General features: G+C 41.6%; 1 protein-coding gene across 16 annotated transcripts in view; it reads left to right on the top strand.

Annotated features, from left to right (window-relative positions):
* THRB (thyroid hormone receptor beta) overlaps positions 1–18,097 on the top strand; it is a 174,884-nt gene that overhangs the window by 83,302 nt on the left and 73,485 nt on the right. For 8 of the 16 annotated variants that reach the window (XM_075745825.1, XM_075745821.1, XM_075745814.1 and 5 more), the window contains one exon: positions 3,700–3,770. The exons of 7 other annotated variants lie outside the window; for them this stretch is intronic. The gene's annotated coding sequence lies outside the window, so the exon portion shown is untranslated. Of the gene's footprint in view, positions 1–3,699; positions 3,771–12,084; positions 12,204–18,097 lie in introns of those variants that run through there. One more of the 16 variants, XM_075745828.1, reaches the window with a different exon arrangement.

Below are 18,097 nucleotides of genomic sequence, written 5' to 3' on the forward strand. Positions count from 1 at the left end.
CCCAAGCTCCTTATAAACTGAGCATGATGTCATATGGTATGGAATATCCCTTTGGTCAGTTTGGGTCACCTGTCCTGTCTGTGTCTCGTCCTGACTTCTTGTGCACCCCCAGCCATCCCGCTGGCAGGGCAGTGCAAGAAGCAGAAAAGGCCTTGGCTCCGTGTAAGCGCTGCTCAACAATAGGTCCATAGAACAGAACCATCTCTATATTATCAACGCTGTCTCCAGCACAAATCCAAAACATAGCCCCATACTAGCTACTATGAAGAAAATTAACCCTCTCAGCTGAAACCAGGACATCTGTTCAGGTATGCTTCCTGAACTAACTCAATCTTTGTGGAGAGGTCTCAGTATTTACTGTGGCCATGCGTTGGCAATGCGGTACATCTAGCCTTAGTACTCCTAGGACCAGATTGAAAATGCCAGGGTGCTATGGCAAAAGCAGCATTAAGAATGAACGCCTTTTCTTCAGCTTGTTTGTTCTGATGGGTTCATGTTGTGCCACTGGGACAAGTCTGGTGTTTGGGATGCTGGGGCAGGAAGGCTGAAACTCCCCAGGGAAGTGGGGAGAAGGAAGGTGGTGTGCAGGGAACACTGCCTTAAAGCTTATAATTTTCAGAGGAACTATCTGCAGGAATGCTGTAGGCATGGAGGAACGTGGAGGAATGATGATCTCAGGAGATGTCTCTGGCTGCACCCTGGGATGTATACCCATTATGGGAACGGTCTTCTCACGATATTATAGGTAGAGCTGTATAAATTTGGGTGGCCTAACTGAGCCCAGAAAATCATTGCCCAGCATTAAACAGTTTCATTTGGAATTTTGAGTCCAGGAACCTCTGCTACTTAGTTCTCTGGTAGATGTAGTAGATACTTGTTGCTTAGGGTGCACAGAAGGGAAAGGATTAAAAGAAAAAAAGTAAGCAAAGCATTTGGAAATTCAGTGTCTGTGCACAGCACATACATTCAAAGCCTGCTAGAAACCCTTTGTAAGAGAAAGGATGAACAGTTAAAATGGTAATTTGTTGTTTGGACAAGTCCTTTTGGGAGAGGGAAGGTGGTTCACTGAATCTTTAGGTGGTCACAGCAAGAGTGGTGGTAAATTTTCTGGTTTTCCTGACTGTCCTGGCATATGATCCTGGTTTGGCCAAGTTTTTCCTCCCCTGCTAGTCTTTTCAAGGTGGGCAGAGCCCAGGATCATTTTTCCCCAGGCACCATTCCTTGCAGTCAATCCTAGTGTAAGGGGAAATGATGGAAGAAAGAACAAGGAGGCGGCAGTGGCAGAGTGGGCAGAGAAGAAGAGCAGGTGTAGTGGTACTGTACCTTTTTGTGGGAATGAAGGATCATACATTAGGGGAGAAGCTGGCTCTCAGGTGCGTTGAGATCTGCACCACACATGCTGATGTGCTGATCATGGCCAGTGGCCTCATCCATGTGCAGCTCTGGATATTGCAGTGGTTGATGTTTGCCAGCCGAGGACTGATTCTCTGGAGGAAAGTGAAGGCTGACTATTTTTGGCAGAGAATCCCCGCTCCTTGCAGAGTCACTTGGAGATTTGTGAAGACCACGAATCTTTGTCTTTTCTTCTACAGGACTTTAAAGGTGGACGGTTGATGGAATAAGTTCATCCTCTGGTTATTTCATTCCTCAACTAGACCTGCTTTCTATTTATGCCTGTGTGAACTCAGTCATTTGCATTCCCATACCGCTCTGTTTTTCTTTCAGTTTTCCTGGACTATCTTGCTATAGAGTCCCCCAAATCCACGCTGACTTTTCTAAGTCCATCAGACTTAGTCCGTCAGACACAGAGGACTGGTGATAACCTGTTCCACACGCAGGCTGATGGGAACATCAGCACTCCTGTGAAAAGGGTGATGACAGTCTGGATCTGCAATTTAAGTCTAGGCTGAAGCCTCTGACCCTGCAGGTGCTCTCAGCTGGATGCAGGGTCATCGAGATGCCTTCTCTGAACTAGGACTTTGTCCCTATCTCAGCCCTTCCGTGCAGGGAAAGGTGTGCTAACAGGAACCAAATGGATCGCTCTTTCCCGGCAGTGCTACCCACCCCTGCCCAGGACGTGCCAGGGCCTCGTAACCACCTTGTGCCTGCTCTTAGCCCGGTTCTGGGGTGGCAGCAGTTGGTATTTTCATTTAGAGTGGCTGATTTCTAGGTTCCTTTAATAGTTCTGCATCTAGCAGTCCTTGCTATAGTTTATTGTAATATATATGAAACTTCCCTGTCCTAACAGTTCTGCAGTAAAGGTAGAACTGATGACCTCAAGAGATAGAGTGTTTTTCCATAAATTTTTTGCCCCATCTGTTTTCAAATTAACTGATGATGGAGGAGGGGGGAGGATGAAGGGAAAGAAAAGCATAATAAAACTCTTCTGTTACATCACTTAGAATACTTAAAGTTTGTAAAAATCAATGTTGCTTCTCTTCAGGCTGCTCAGGGGCACAAGTCTTTAGTCAATTAAATCCTCATTTCTGGATTTTTTTTTTTCCCAGCAAGGCCTCTTAAATATCTTTGTGCTGTTACATGTGTCTGGTGTCATTTTACCAGCTAAGATAACCAGACAAGTTTTGCATGTTTTAGGTATATACTAGATAAGCAAATAATAATGGGAAACATGAAAGTATTGTTCAAATTAGGAATTAAAAGTTGATGAAATCTGAATGTGAGCCACATGAGTCTGAATTGTCTGACTAGTTTAGGTCATGCAGTTGGGAAAATAATGAAAAGGAAGTCTAAGCACGTGTTAAATACCTTCCAGATACTACATTTGGTTATTCAGGATAAAGCAGAATATTATCTAAAATTCCATATTTACTTCTGTGAGCATCCTTTCCAGTCTTAGGAGGGCAATCAAGATAAAATAAGATCTGGGAGCTGCCATTTTCCCTGCTAGCTGTAAAAAAGTTATTCTGGTAATTTGTTCTTGAGCAGGTGAATGTGGCTGCTCTTATTGTAGTCCTCATTTTCATTTTGAATAGAGATATTAATCTGGCAAGCTGCACTTGATTTGTGTTTCAAAAAGAAAACCAACTGGTGGGCTATCTATAGGCCAGATAGATAGGAATAATTTTATCTAAAGATACTAGCTCCTTTTATAACAAGTCATCTCTTCTCAGTGTAGTTTATCCCACTGCTTTTTTTTGTTCCTTTTCAACTCCACTGAGGGCTGGTATCCTGAAAAGACCTCCATTCCTTGTGCTTTGTGTCTGACCTCCCAACAGTAGTACTTGTTTACCTAGAGAGATAATTGTTTTCTGGAGAGCATCCAGCTGATAACTAACTTTTTCATTAGACCCCTTTTTCCTATTAGTTATCTCCTGTTAGTTGATCTGTGTCATTTGATAAAACTAATTAGGTAATAAAAGACTGCTTCTGAACTCCTCCCTTTAATTTTGGCATGGTGAAATGTACTTCTTGGCACCTTGCTCTTTCCTCATAAAGACAGCCTTCAGTTGACAAACAACATTAATCCAAAAGAAAACAAGCCAGTTCACGCATCCTCTCTTGATATATCCCTGTGCCAGAACAAAATAGTTCCTAACAAGTTATTTGTACCAAAGATAGTGACATAACCCTGGCTCTGGTTTGGCGTTTTGCAAATGTTTGCAGAGCATCTCAAGAGGCCAGGCTAAAAATATTCAATGAAACCATTCAGGATTCTACTAAAAGCATTTTGTTTCCTAGGTCTTTACTCCCTTCTGAAAATGCCCTCCCACAGCTGCATTACATTTATTACAAGGTGATACAGGTATAAGGTAGGAACATCACATTTTGTATTTTATTTTCAAGTTTAGCTTAATTTTCAGGTTTCCTTTTTAGAATACATAGTTATTTTGTTAAAAAGAAATCTCAGTGGAAGGAAAGTTTATTGTTGGCTTCAAGTTGAAGTATACCCATCCAAGGAGAAAGAGGCTGATCGGATTATCCTTCGTAAAAGTTTTCAGTTTGAAGGTCTGAGGTGTCATGGTATGCAGCATTTCAAAGACAACTAGCAAAGAATTACCATTTCTATATGGCAAATGGCCTCTGCTACATCCTAATGAAGTAGAAATTGTCTGAGGATGCTGGTGGATTTTTTTCTTGATTGCTGCATGTGTGCACCCCAGGAGAGGGAAGGTTTCGAACCTTCCTTTGAGAAGAATATTAGGTATGCTCAGCTCAGATGTGAGATCTGTAGAAATGTCTGTAGTCATCTTCTCCTTGTGGTGCTCCAGAACCTGGAGGAGAAATATGTCCAGGATCCTCAGTGATCCAAACACCCAGCCCACCAGAAATTGGAGGGAAACAATTGTCCGGGTTTCAGACGTTTTAGAAACAGCAAGCAGTTCATGGAGGGGTGACCAAAGGTTGGCATCTAGCTTGGCTGATGCTACACGTAACCTACCCAAACTCAGATGGGGTCTGGAGCAGCTGGTGGATGCCAGGCGGGATACCTGAGGTTGTGCGTGGACAATTGAACTGAACTGTCACCTAGTCTTGGTCTCTATCACAGCACGATTTCAGCCTAGAGAAAAATCTATTAAAGCCAGTGAAATTACACCAACAGAACGATCTCATCAGAATCTGGCCTGTGTTTTACACTCAGAAGTGTCATTGCAGCAATCAGAGTGGTTTCTGCCTGTTCATTATTCAGTGTTAACTGCAACCAACTCTTTGATCAGGTCTGAAGAAGTGTTTTGATATTAGTTGCATATTTACTTTGCGCTGGATTTACTTCCACGTCAGCAAGATGTACTGTGGGGATGTGCAGAATCCGTTGTGCTCACAGAGATTTGGAGTACTACATCTTCAGGGATGCAAAAGCTCCAAAATAGCATATGAAATTTTAAAATCAGTGGTATGATAAACTCAGATAGTACCAGAGTGAACTGGTACTCAGATAGTACCAGTTTATAAGTGAATCATGTGATAAATAAATTATGGGAGTGATAGTGAGATGCAGTTATAGCAATAAGAAGTGACTGTTTTAAAATTAAATAAAAAATAGTTTATACTTTCTTTTGTTCTAATTAGATTCAGAAAAAAGTTTTGACTTGCTTTCTGCCCCTGAACATTTTTTTTGTATCTTCTCTAGAAGCACTTAAAGCCAACTCTGACTCAGCGGCATTTAGCGAAGATGCCTGAAATGCTTATTGTCCTTCGGAGCTGCTCCTTTTCCTATCAGGAACACTCCTGAGCTATTGCAGTTTATTAACCTACCATAATGTCATCTAAAATTTTGGCTATTTTGACTAACACCCCTTGTATCTCAGGCAGATTTGATTCTGCATTTCTAGCATTTAACATAAAAGCTTTCCAAGCAAATGTCAGTTACCACTGCTAGTGAATTGGAAGCATGGACTAGCCTGCCATTGTGTCAAATCTGATAATTGCTTTTTACTCATAAGCAGCTCTGGAAATCCAAACAATCAAGCCTGTTTCTCCTGTGTACTTTCATTTAATGTACTGTTCATTTTCACTTTGGGCAGTTTCTCACCCCGTCTGGCTGAAAGTCGGTGCCAGGAGAGGACCCTGTCAAAGCCTTGCATGAATTGTTCCAGTGCTGTGCTAAGGGGTGCATCAGTGAATTGTATCCTGTGTCGCTTGGCTTACAGCTTACTGTGAACAAATTTTCCAGGATTACGGATTTGCTAAGAGGTAGTGTTGAGAGTCTCTGTATTTATAGGCGGCTCTGCGGTGCCGGGCAGCATGGCACCCATTCCCCCCGCAGGATCCCTTCCCTGTTTGGGCTGCATGCTGCCCGTCCCTGCCGTAAGTGGGGATGTGGTGCAGTGCCAGAGGTGCTCTTGCCAGCGGGGTTGTGGGCTCTTTCTCGCCTGACCCCAAAACAAGGGCACAGATAAGGAGCAGAGGAGGCTACGGCCTCGTTTGGAATGGAGCTGCTGTTGGTTTCTCTGCCTTGGCTCAAAGCTTAGCCATGGTCTCTGCAGCACTGTCAAGATCTGGTCCATGGGAAGGGAGAGAGACTGCTCGGCTTCTACAGCTGCAGTCCTGTCTGAGGAACCATGAAAATAAGTGAGGAGGTGCTGTTGAATAGGAGCGCTGCTCTGGGTGTCCTGGCAGGAGACAACATAGCACCTCTGCTGCTTTTTTGGCTGGACAGGAGGAGAGAGCTCCCCTACCCGCTGCCCGTTCGTGGTGCTGACAGATGCTGCCTGTACAACCGATGAGAGAAGCAAACCTCTCCATCCCCACCCTCACATGCGAAGGCAATGCACTTTAATATGAAACATGTCCTTTTCATTGCATATTAAAACTAAGCTGTTAACATATTGTGGATTGAACCATTAACATCCATGTTTTCACGCATGTAGGGCCCACAGACACTGTCTATACACGGGATTAAGAGTGCGTAGTTGTAGGTGGTGTCGGCGAACGAGGGGAGCTGTGTCCTTACAAGCTAGCAGCCGTGCAGCTGCTTCTCCTGAATTCACGAAAAGTCCTTCCGCAGCGTGTAAGCAGTTGCAGTGACGTTTGCAGGATTTCTTTTGTAGTTTGAGAGATTGCTGTTTTGACATTAGATTCTTTTCAGGTTCAACCAAGTTGTGTTTAGGTGAGGCAATTACTATAGGCTTTTTTTCCGAATTAACAAATCTGAGAAATGCCTAAACGTATTAGAAGATTTTAAGGGGAAAAAACCCATCCTATTTGACTACCGCACTAGTGTGAACTTTGCTGACAATTCAGCAGTGGGTGACATTTTGCAGTGCTTTTGTCTGCTGTTAAAGCTTTCTGATGTATGCCAAAGTTACATGGAATACGTATAAGAGCTAAAATTGAGCATACATCTTGCAAAGGAAAATTAAAATTGGAAGGAAAATACACTAAATCGTGGTGTGAGATGTGACAGTGACTTTCTTCTATGCAAAATTTAAGATAGAAGGTAAAGAATAATAGCTAGCACTAGTAAACAGTATTTGTCTTGAAAGGGACATAGGGATTTTAATGAATTTCTAAAGATCTGTAAGAGGAAGGGATGATTTGGCTTGACTTACGGATACTGCAGCCGAAGCAAAGAAGTTAAGTAACTGTCCATAGCAGAGCCAAAATGAAATCTGACTCGGGTGTTCCTGGTCTCTCGCCTTGTTCTCTGGTTGCTTGACTGTCAAGGCAGACTGACATCAAAATGTCAGGAAGGTCTACAAGTTCTTACTGATTTTTTTTTTTAAACTCATTTAGTAACTTCGGTTCTCTGTAACAGACATCGTTTGTACCACAGATGCATAAAAGTAGTTTGAGCATGTCTGCTTCCAAATATATTTTATTTTTAGAAACTGCAGAATTTTCCCCTGTTCTTACCATTTCCTGTGGTTTTACTCTGGAGCGTGATGGATGAAGAAGGCTATTTGTGTGATTGAGGTATGAGAATAGAAATTGTACATCCCGGGTTTACAGATGCAAGTCAGTATGTGATGGTCAGTCCCTTAAGCATACTAACAAGTGAACCTCCTCATCTGTAAAAGAATTCAATTATTAGAAGCGCGTAGGAGAAGTGAGACTGCGTCGAGATTTGAAAATCCCGGTGGGATCCGTGTAGGAAAGTGTCCTTAAAAGAGATCTTAAATCAGTGAGAGTGTAGAAACAGTACATTCACCTGTAGTAAGCAGTGAGAGAATTAAGCTAAACAGGAACAAGACACACTGGAATGAGTGTTGACACATGGAGTTAATTGAGAACAATTAAGTCTGTGTGTAGACAAGATCTATGTAGTCCATTTGAACTGCATGGTATTATGTGAGTAAAGGGTGCAGGATTAGACCCATTGTTTACAGATTTACCTAATGCTTTAAACTATTTGGATGAATGGTGTTACACAAATGTTAGTCATAATTATTATTTAATTATGACCACATGTTTACTTTGAACGTAGTCCTATGCTTAATATGTAGGAAGACTGGGATAATATTGCAGCTTCAGTGTGTGAGCTACTGTTTGCCAAGCAGCGTTTTGCTAATGGCTTCTCCTTTCGTGTGATGAAAATGCCTCCCTGGACTGTGAAGTTGCGCTCGTTGTGGTATGTAATGGGCAAATAACTTTCATAAAAACACCTTCAGCTAGGACATTTTGAAACAGATGCATCTGAGATAGAATGCTAACTTATTAAAATTAATGCTATTAAATGTGCTGCTTGTGTATCATCTGAAAATATCTGAGATGCCAGTATTTCATTCTGGTTACACTGAAAGTGCAGAAAGCAAATTTCATAGTATGATTCATAAGATCAGGAGTGATACAGATTTTCTATAATTCATGTGTTGCTACTTTCATTTGCATTTAAATGTTTAAACTGTTATAAAATTTCTTATTTAAGATTCTTTAAACTTTACTCTAGTTTTTTTCACTTGTAACCAGAACAAAGTTATTCCTTCTTTAACTTTGTGTTTTGAGGTTCTCCTTTGCTCAGATCTTCCATTTCAGATACTGTGGGAAGCTTAAGATAAATTTGTGAGTGGCTACATATAATAAGCAAGGAAAAGAGCTTAGTGTTAGGGTGGGGTTTTTTTTTAAATCTTTTCAATTTGTTCTTTTTTAAAGGAACCTGATAAGAAATATAATTCTGAGGGGTGTGTAGTATATCCTAGGTTGCAAAAGATGGGATGCTGTTCTATCTTTTTTACTAAGTTAATGCTTTTTTAAGTGACTAAAGATAATGGAGAATGTTAGCCTTTTCTTTAGAATGTTTTCAGTGCTTTGAATAGCGATATCTCAGTGCTTCTGCTCACGGCATTTTACAATTATTGTCGGTGCTACTGAGAGGGGAGAAAGACCTCTCTTGAGCACAGGCTGCGCACATGGACTTTCGTGAGGGACAACCTGGTTGACTCAAGAAATACTGGTCTTTCCTTTAACCCAATACAGGAATCTTCTGATTGCTGACTCAGTTCCTCAATCTCATATAATGACTGCAGCCCATGCGTTTCTCATTAAGGCACTTGTTTTTTCCCTGTGGGCATCCCCTGATATATTTGACCTTCAGTGGGCCAGCTTGTGAACCCTACTCACTAGCATGCAGAAGAAGACCCGTGACTCTCCTGGCCATGTCAGGCTTGAGGTGACCTGACTCTTACCACGTGCACCAAAAAACATATTGCTCTTCTGTGTTTCAGGCTTTCTGTACTTTGGTGGCCAGCATGGATTCAGGATTGTCCTGAATGCCTATTTGCTTTGGGAGGAGATGACTTTTGCAATGCATTTTAAAAAAATAAAATATTCAATTATTTAGAATAAGTGTGTATTTTTTAAGGGGAAGGGGGGGAGACATGGTGATTCCTGTAGGAGAGAAGAAACTTTTTTAATAGTCCTAGGTGTTCAAAGTTTACTTAAACTTTCTTTCACACGAAAAGACATTCTGTTCTAGATGACTGTTTCTACGTGAAAGTAAAGTATTTTGGTAGAGGTAATTAATTTATGTTTTATTTGGAAAGATTTCTGAAAGGAAGCTGTGTTATAAGAAATGCTTTTGCCTCTTCAATTTATTATTTTGATTTAGAAATAAAGGTAAAAATAATTTGTGAATGCAGTTTCCTTGTGAGGACTTGAGTTTCTGCCCAAGGCTCAAGCATTCCTTTGCCTTCCTCTGTGTTTTTCCAGCCCTGCCATACGATTGAATGTTTGACTATTGTAGCATCAACAGCTCCTTGTATTTTCACTTGATACAGATGAGCAAAAGTTTTGACATTCAGCTGAAATGTTTGAGGAGCCATTACCAGCATAATTCTGCTTCTTAAGTAAATCTCATCATGGTGCTTGAAATCTAAATGGATTAATATTTTTAATGTCTTGTTTACAATGCTGCCTATGAAAGCCTGTATTTGTCTACTTGCCAACCTTCCTTCTTGGCCAGGAACCGTTCTGGCGTGAATCTCCATGCTGGGCTCCCATCCATTTTCCTTGAGTCTCTCTGGTTCCCTCCCTTTTCCTCAGGGGCTCTCTGGAAGATTGTCAGAAAGGCTTTAATTTCTTGAGCAAGTCAGCTTTTATTTGACTCCTAAATATTTCTGCCCCAGCCCTAAATTTCAGAGTTTGCCAGCCAACCACAGATGGCTTGCCCTGGTGGTGTTACAAAAAACCACATCTTTTCTCAGGTTTTGATGAAAACAAACCTAAAAACAAGCCAGTGTTAGCTTTGCGAGTGGGCAGAAAAAGATGGTTAAGAAAAAAAGGAAGCTTGCACTGTATGTGAGTGTGTGTCTTGACAAGGTGCCCAGCAGTCATGATGGAGTAAAGGTGAGCTGGGAGATGATAACTCCTAATGTAGATCATATACATTTCAGTATTTTACCAGCAGAGCCATACTTGCTGGCAATGCCAAAAAAAAAAAAAATCCACAAAACCCCCAAAATTGTGCAGTCTGGTGGCACTGGCTTAGATATGATTGCTGAGGGTCTTCAGGGGTAGGCAGGCTCTTAGAGGAGATGGAGGAGACTTGCTGAGTGTGACATAAGCCCAAGCCCTAAAGCAGCAAGTTGTTAGAAAGTCGAAACCAGGGGTATATGATATCAGACTACATTACGGTAAAATTATGCAGCTGTAGGTATAGTGAACCCTCACTTCTGAGCAGGCCAGCAAATCCTCACTAGTGGTTATTTTGATATGTGATACCCTGATGCTAATCTAAGAAGTTGAATGCAAAACCAAAGAAAACGCAGCAACAATAACAACCCTTAGCTGAGTGAGGAGCACTTGGCAGTGCTCGCTGCCTTCTTAGAAACGGAGAGCGAGCATGAGCTGACTCAGTGACAGGGTGCAAGGTTCACGTAGAGGGATGGACGGATCTTTGCACGGTCCCCTGAATTGGGTGCGTGTGGAAGGAAGAGGTGGCGCCTCCGCATCGCAAAATTGAGACTGGTAATCAAACAGCCCCCCCAAAGCGACAAAAATTTCTGCTTGGTCCGTCTTTGAACAAGGTGGGGGTTTCCTGCCCGGTCTGGTGTTAGAGGGGAGTGCAGCAGGGTGGCAGCCCTGGAGCAAAGCCTGGCCGGATCCCCATTTCGCCTGCCTGCCCCTGCCCTTGGACGGGCTGGAGCTGCTGCGGCCTTGCGGTGGAGGAGCAGCCGTGTTGCCCCCTGCCATCAGCGGGGCGCTGGGTCGCCTCCTGCCCGTCCCCTCCCTTGGGAGCTGGGCCCGAGCCTCCTGGGAGGGTCCCCCCGCGCCGGAGGTGAAGACGAAGGCACGGATGAGAGGAGACAGCTGAAACTCCCGTGTTCTGCCCGCGAGGGACTTCAGTCGGGACGGCCGTACCCCGGGAGGGAGGGAGTGAACGCGTGTTGGTGCGTGTGTGATGCTGATTTGCAAAGAGATTTTAATTTCTCATTCTTAACGTGCCATTTAGTTTTGAAAACATGGTATTACTCAAAATGAGATGGATTGACAAGACAAAATAATCTTGACAATCTTTTGTTACAGATATACAAGATATGTGAGTATCCTCAATGTTTTATAGACTAGCGTGTCTGGCACTAAAAAGTTATAGTAGTACTAAAGAAGTATAAATAGCAGGGAGGAGGAAAAAGGAAATTTGGATTTAATACGATTTAATATATGAAGCAGCCAAGTGTTGGCCACCATTCTTCAATTATTGATCATTCTCTCTGCTGTTCAGAAATTATTTGGAGTTGGGGATTCTCAGTATTTTATTTAAAAAAAAAAAAAGTCTCCTTGCCTTATTCAGACATCAGGATTACGAGATGAATGTGCAAACATGAGTGTGTGAGTCAGGAAACATGCCAGCGGAGGTGGCTGCGTGAGCGAGTCTCTAGGTAAACAGAAATAAAGTTAATTGGCAGTTTTCTTGTATAGCACGGTCAGCTGAAGTCCTTCTCACTGGAAGAAATTTTCTTTTCCCATTATCCTTCAGCATTCTCTTGGAGGGATTGTCTCAAGGGAAGTGAGCGAGTCAGAAAATATGCCAAGTTCATGTCACGGCTGTTTCGGCATTTCTTTCTCTTGCTGGCCTCCAGGAGCTTTATTGGCAAGTGTTTTTAAAGGAAATGTTGGCACAGGAAGGCCTTATTGTTTATGTCATGAAAGTCTCTTGGCGTCTTCTGCCTTGTTATTTTCTCCCTTAAATGGGGAAATTAGGAGTGGGGGGAACTGAGAAAGGAAAAGAGGAGAGAAGCAGAGTATTAACTTCCAGACTGTTGAGGGTTGCTACCAAAACTGTTCTCCCTACGTCAGGATGTATCTTGGTGAGTCCTCTCTTTCCTTCTTCTCCGCTGCTGCTTTGCAGGCTCTGCTGCAGCCAGCGGATCGATATCTAAACGTATGTTTCCTCTTCGTGCTTTTCAAGATGTGACATTTAGAGAGCTTTTTGAAAGAGGGAAGCCAGTAGTTTTCTGGTGAGCTCTCCTCTGCCAGAACAAGGCAGGGTGAGGCAAACGCAGAGCCCAGCCGGGGTCAGATCACTGCCACCTTCTCACGTGTGGAGCAGGGCTCTGTGATGGGCTGTCGAGGACATTTCATTAAATTCTTTTCAGTTCTGTGTAAGGTTTGCATACAAAACACAACGGGATTTACGGGAGGGAAAAAAACCTGGGAAGTTCTGCGGAGCAGATGCGGTGGGTATGGGCAGAAACAATAGCGCGACGCTGCATGGTCAGAAGTGCTGCTTGTTGGAAACCAAAGCAGAAAGCAAAAGCGCTCATTTAAATGTATACACATTCTTAACGAAAAAAGAAAAAAAACAAATCCAACCACTAAACATTCATAGGCACTTAGGCAATTTTGGCATAACATAAAAGCACACAAAAAAAGAATTATGTCCAGTGCAGCAATAAAAGTTGATATAACCTATTACCCTCAAATTAGGTGAGAGTTGTGAAGTCTCTGAGGATGCTATTAAAGAATTAAATGTTAACATTTCAAAGAATGTTTCAGTATTTAATATTTTGTGATTTGGAAAGTAAAAAGTTAACTCTCTGCTTGTGATATGTCATGGCAGAAATTCTGTTTCTAAACCAGGTTTGTTTTTATCTATATTTTGCCTCTCTGGTATTTATGTGTGGAGCTCAAAGATACAGGATGAAAAATTCTTTCAGGTTAACATAGCAAAGATATGCACTGCTGTACAAAAAGAGCAAAAACAGTCTTCTGGATTTGTTACCAGCAGTGGGGGGGGGGGGGGGAAATTAAGACAAATGCCTATTTTTGTCAGCTGAACATGGAGAAAGTGACATCTAAACCACTTTTCTTCATACCCAGTTAACCTAAGGATTGTCTGCGGGCTTAAATACCTATTTCAAGGCTGTGATGCAGCTTTTGTGATGTCTCTTCAAACATTAAGTATTTGTTGGTATATAATACATCTTTTTATTGTGGCATCTTACTTGCATTTTGGTGATGCTTTTTTGGAATGTTCTGTTTCAAAGGAAAGAAAGATGATTAATCTTGGCTCTTAAAACCTACATTGTTTCACTCTTCAACTCTTTCATGTGTTTTTGTTTTCTGACCTACCTATTTCTGGGTCTATGCAAAATTCTGTAGTGTATAATAGTTTAATTTGTGGAAGCTTTTCCCTCCCCCCCTGCTTCCAATTTTGCAGTTTGATTTGCTCATACCTTGCCTTCACTGTCTTTTAAAATGTGTGTACAATTGAAGAAAGTTACTTTAGAGTAAAAGTTCTCGTGGAACATACATTTCTAGACCTGAATATTCTTAGACCTTGTTATTTTTTCAGATTTGGGATCTTGTTCAGACTGTAACTGGCTGCCAGCATTAGAATCCAGGGTACCGGAACCTGGGTTTTGCTTGGAAAACACCTTTAGGAAAGGTGGCTATGGCTTTTATATTCCTACTTTCAAGTATTTTTACCAAGATTGATCCATAAGAATTATTTTGTAAAATTATAATCATAAAGCCAGGAAAAAAATACCCCTTCTAGTAAGCACTAGTTAATTTGTTTATAACTTCTTTGGATGAACATGAATCTGTAACAATGTAGTCACTTTTAAAAGGACTTTCTAGTTGCATATAGCGTGTTGCAAGTGAACCATTTTCAGTATGTTGCAATTGTTATCTAGAATAAGACATAAGCTTTTTCTGCTTTTCTCTGTATGCTTATACATGTGTCTGTGTCTATGAATATATTTGGATAGTTATAAGTATCTGAAAAGACAAGCACTGTAATAGTTACAGGAATAGCACCATGCATTTTTCTTCTGTGTTAGGAATCCTTCATTCCTCTGTTCTAGCAGATAGAAACCTTTGTGCTGTGTTTCTTGCATCTCATGTCATAACATGAGAAAAACCAAACCATAAAACAGGGTATGAATAACTGTACTTTGCCCTTTGTCTGCTATCCGCTTTACCAGCCAGCCAAAATTCTTTAGACATGACAGTAAAAGTGCGATATTAAATCATCAGCCTATACCTACCGCTCGAGCGTCAGATGCACTGTGACAATATTGCTTTATTGCTATGCGGGAGCATGAAGTGAAATACATTAAGAGCTCTGTTAACAGAGTGTCACGATGAAATTTTAAATGGGAAATTATAATTTCCTGAATGAAAAGTTCCATTCAAAACCTCTTGGGTGAGGTAAGCCTGTGCTAGACCCAGGGGACAAGTCCCCGGTGACCCTGTTTTCGTCCCGGCAGACTGCTCCGTGGTGAGGTGCCTGGTGTTGCCTAAGCCAGCTGGTAGGACACACTCCCTGGCCGCCGGGAGCCCTTGGCCCTGCAGCCCTCAGCTCTGGACCCCTCGGCTCTGCCTGGATATCGCGGGGTCCCCAGCCCGCACCTACGTTCCAGCTTCTCTGAGAGGCTGCAGGTCCAGGGTGCATGACCCCGGTTCCCCAAACCACGTTTTCTTGAAACTGTGAATAACAAGACATCAGCAACACATACAACATCAGCAGGAAGGGGGTTTGTCAGATGTGGAGAGAAGCTATGCTCAAAACCACCAAACGGTGCACTGCACCCCATTTCCTCCCAGCTGTGCTGTGGGTCACCCCAGAGTGGGTGCAGCTGGGGTGCCGTCTTCCTCCTCCTCCTCCTCCTCTTCCTTCTCCTCTTCCTCTGGGAGCCTGGCCCGGGGCTGGCCACAGCCAATAAGTGCTGCGCTCCTCCTGGCATCCCGCTTGAGGGAGGCCCCACCGGCCTCTCTTCCCCCGCGTCTGACTCCCACCTTGCCATGTCGCTTGCCAGAACCTGCAGGTTTTTCAGACTTCGGTGTCCTTGTCGAGCTGGGTGAAAGCCATCTGACAGGCAGAAGGTACAGGGCAGAGGGAGGGGAGATGATGGAGGAGTGGTGCACAGCTGTGTCGATAAAACTAATTTCCATAGGGAATTGCTTTGGAAATGTCCTTCTCCTCTGTCCCCTGAAGCTTTGAAGTCACCTGTGAGCTTGGAAGCCTTCATTTTGGGCTGCTCCGTTGGTATTAGGCTTGTTGGTTTCCTTTGCTATGCACTCTAAGAAAGCTTCCTTCATTATTTTGAGAGCTTTCTCCTCTCTCCCACACCTCCATTCATTTTTATTGCATTGGAGAAAGAAGGAAAGAAGAAACAGATATGGGAAATAACAATCTAGAAAAAAAATTTTTTCCATAATTCATAACAGTTCATTTTCTGACAGCCGAACTCTGTCACCTGTGCGTAAAGAGCTGATTGGGATGATGAGTTACAGTTTAGTGCTGCAGCATGGAATGAATGGGAACAGGGAGTCAATTATAATTCAGGATTATGGTGTTCATCGTGCAGGCTAAACAGCATGGCTTAACAGGGAGAGGTCAAAATTCACAAGTCTATCCAGATTCTCCAAGGGAGGCAAGGATTTGGGGGTAAAATGTGATCCAGTTATAATCACCTTGGATTTCCAAAAGTTTTCAATAAGGTTCTTTCCTGAAGGCTCATAAAGAATTAAAGCTGCCGTGCAATAAAAGGGAAACTCCTATCGTGGGTTAATAGCAGGTTAAAAAGTTAGGAAACAACGGGGAATAAATGGTCAAGTTTTACAATGGAGGGAAGTCACCAGCGGAGTCACGTAGGCATCAGTCCAAGCGTCTGGGTGGTTCAACATATGGAAAAGGGGTGCGGGGATAATATTGAAGTAATAAAGCCTGCTGACAGTGCTAGAGTCAACTAAGAAGAGTTGTAGAAGGATCTGACAGTATTGAGTGCAACTGAGTAGTAAGATAGCAGAGGAAATTCAGAGACCATAAATGTTAATATTTTTAAAAGGAGAAGAATTGCAGTCATAGTGGACTTGCGACCACTTAGGAAGAAAGTGCTAGTGTTTAATAGAGGCTTTTATAAAGATAACAGCTGAATGCCCATCAGATGTCAAAAACAAACATTGGGAATTTTTTGGAAGGGGTCAGAGAAAAATGCCGTATTCTCTGTATTTCACTCTACATAAGACTGCATCCAAGTGATGCGATCTTTGTTCTAACCTGTGAGATTTTCATGTCTGTTGTGTTAAAGCACATATAACAGCACAATATTTTCCAGCCTTAGATGCATCTTTTTCTGACATGATCTAGAACCCCTGTAATACTGAAGAACAAGTGAAGATAGACTGTGGATTTTATTCCTTTCTATTTTTCCAATATTAATGCCTATCAATATTGTAACACTTTGATGGAAAGATCTAGCAGTTAATCTTACTGGTAATTAAGAAGGAAAAATATGAAAAGCATATCTGAAAAATAAAATGAGTAAAGCCCTATCTGTTTGAAATCCCATGCTGGGAAGAATTACAAATGTGAGTGAGTAGCTTTATGCCAAACAGAAGCCCTCCTTAATAAATAAGGACAGTTCTGGGGAAAGTTATGTATACTTGCTGTAACGTGCCTGTCTTCCATTGTGTTTTATTCCGGGATGTGATAGTCTCAAGAGATTTTTTGAATGGGTGGATTCACGTGTACGTGCATACAACTGGTACACCTATCAAATTCTGTATTTATTCCTGAGCAGTTTTACACAGCAAAACTTGTGCCTGTAGGTATTAAGCACCAGTATCATGTCCATAAATACGTAAAATTAACCAGTTTGTTATAGGTACTTTGCAGGTATGGTAACTGTAACATATTTTGTGTATTTTTCAGTTGTTCTCTTAGTTACAAATTTGCACATTGTGTGGTACGTATACTGCACTTAATGATTGCCACTTTTCCCTCCCCCTCCATCTGAAGATTTCAGATATTTAATGGAAGAAAACTATTCTAATCATGCATTCATGAAGTCCTTGGTCTTTGGATCATTTCGCCTATGGTTTTACATGATGTTAAAAGTTTCCAATTTCTAACAAAAAGATTAGCAAAATTCTGTGTCACCTACAAAAGGCTCGAGATCATACTGACCAGACTGCTTTTCAGAATTATGTAATTACATTCAGATAGCTTAAAAGATTATTATTGCTTCCCTGATACAAAAAAGATAGGTTATGCTAATGTTGTTCTAATGTTCGTTTAATGTATATAGAAATAATAAGTAATTTTACAATTTACATACATACTCCAATTTAAATAGAAAAAGATTGAAGTGGAAGAAAAGCGGAATAAACTTTGATTGATCATCAGCGTGTTTTTTCATGGAAAAAGTAAAGCAAAGATTGCTACAGTATAAATAGATTGTGCGTAATGAAAGAAAATGTTATTTCTGCATTACTTAATTTCTCATTTTTCTCCCTGACATTTTGAATCAAGCATTGGTCTGTAGAAAAGATTCAAAATACCAGAGGTAAAACAAAAAGCTAAACTTTGTCTTCAGGATGTAGTTTCATTAACTTCGTTGGGCATTACTCAGAGCGGATCCATTTTTAGCATATTGCATTTGCATACTGACCTTTTCTGCGCTGTGAGGGAAAATTGGTGCTGTGATGTGTTGATTAATCCTGTAAAATAACATTTAAGACTTCATTTAAATATATTCTTAGGTGAACAATAATGACATCTAATCCATTACAATAATAATAATAATAAATGTCCATTACAGTACTAAAAATAAATCTAGATAGCTGAAAAAGATGGTCTTGCAAAGCTAAGTCTTATTTTCAGAAATGCTGGCTGACTTTCTCCTTTGGTAGCTGTCACTAAAGTGCAGAACTATTGAAAATTTAACCATCTTCTGCAGGACAGATCTAGACA

This window comes from Balearica regulorum, chromosome 2 (assembly GCF_011004875.1).
Source record: "Balearica regulorum gibbericeps isolate bBalReg1 chromosome 2, bBalReg1.pri, whole genome shotgun sequence".
Classification (NCBI taxonomy): domain Eukaryota; kingdom Metazoa; phylum Chordata; class Aves; order Gruiformes; family Gruidae; genus Balearica; species Balearica regulorum.